Source organism: Mesocricetus auratus, unplaced genomic scaffold (genome assembly GCF_017639785.1).
Source record: "Mesocricetus auratus isolate SY011 unplaced genomic scaffold, BCM_Maur_2.0 Super-Scaffold_6730, whole genome shotgun sequence".
Lineage (NCBI taxonomy): Eukaryota > Metazoa > Chordata > Mammalia > Rodentia > Cricetidae > Mesocricetus > Mesocricetus auratus.
The window spans coordinates 45,866,651-45,868,175 of record NW_024429184.1 but is presented as its reverse complement, the minus strand read 5'-3'; the positions used below and the strand labels follow the sequence as shown (position 1 = coordinate 45,868,175).

Below are 1,525 nucleotides of genomic sequence, written 5' to 3'. Positions count from 1 at the left end.
CCAAGATATGTAAAATAGTGATATAACTTTCTGATAGTTGTAGCCAACCACTTTCTGATTGAACTTAAAGCCAGCTCAACAAGATGAAACTCATACCTGACACTGTTATCAGGATCAAGAACCTGTGACTAAGTAGAGCATAGTCCATAGAGGAGAACCTGCTACTGTTATTCTGTTAAATGGACATATTATTAAGTTGACTCTTAGTAAATTATTTTATGCCCATTTAATATATCTCTCAGCACTCATCATAGAAACATATTTTGCAAAATATTTGATCACAGTGCACAGACTAAGAGACCATACAATGCCTACCCTAAGTAGGACATTGACATCACAGATACACACCCCCAGTGTTCAGTAACCATTGCAAAAGAGGAAGCAGGAACATTGTGAGAGCCAAAGGCAGTGGATAGCTACAAACAAATACTGTTTTCTAAACAAGAAGGCCAAATGCACACATGAACTCACGAATGAACCTGGAAGATCTGTGCAGGCTCAAGCCAGATAAAATTCCAGTGTGGAGAAGAGAGGTAGGCATAAAGTACAATTCCTACCTGAGTACTCTTGGAATCAATAATTACTGGGAGAGGGGAAGTCAGTCTTCTCTAAGGAGGCAGTCTCTGTTAAGTCAACCATGTCCAATGGAATATCACATATACACAAACATATGGGCAGCACAAATACATGTAATACCACATAGACACAAATATATAGGCAGCACAAATTGGACTTGATGGTTTCTTTTTATTTGGGGTGTGAGATTTTTTTAAAAAGACATAAATTTGGTTGACTAGGGAAATGGAGGTAGATCTGAGAGGAGTTGGGGGAGGGAGTGAATATTATCAAAATACACTTCATGAAATTTAAAAGGTAAAGTAATAGAGATAATTAAACTTTAAAAGCAAATGAATTCTTGCCTGGCAGGGGAGATACCATGATCACGAAGGTAGTTTTCCCAGGGCAAGGCTTAATTCATTGCACTCTAGTTATGCTGACCCCTGTGATTTCCCCAAAGCCAGGAAACAGGACTGTATAATTTGTGGTAGCAGGAGATTACATTTGCACTCTCCTTGGGAAAAAAAAGAAAATGAATTGTAATTTTTTTCAATGAAAATGGCCCCCATAGGCTCATAGATTTGAATACCTGGTCACCAGAGAGTGTCGTGTCCTTGTGGGAGGAAGTGTGTCAATTGGGGGTGGGTTCTGAAAGTTTCCCAAGGCCATTCCAAGTCCAGGGTCTCCCTCTTCCTGCTGCCTGAGAGTGTGGGTATAGAACCCTCAGATCCTTCTCCAGCACTGTGTCTGCCTGTGTGCTGCCATGCTTCCCACCATGATGATAATGGGACGAACCTCTAAGTGTGAGTCATCCCCAGTTGAATGTTTTCTGTTATAAGAGTGGCCATGGTCATGGCGTCCCTTCACAGCAATAGAACACTGGTCAAGACAAGAATAAAGAACAGAGTTTCACATAACTCAGGTTGGCCTTCAACTTGCTGGGATTACCTTGTTCTTTCTGTCTTCA

General features: G+C 40.8%; 1 non-coding gene across 1 annotated transcript; it reads left to right on the top strand.

Moving 5' to 3' along the window:
• The first annotated feature begins 912 nt into the window (after window positions 1-912).
• On the top strand, window positions 913-1,075 carry LOC121139070. The gene has a single exon (XR_005875922.1). It is a non-coding gene; the product is annotated as a U1 spliceosomal RNA (small nuclear RNA).
• The last annotated feature ends 450 nt before the right edge of the window (window positions 1,076-1,525 follow it).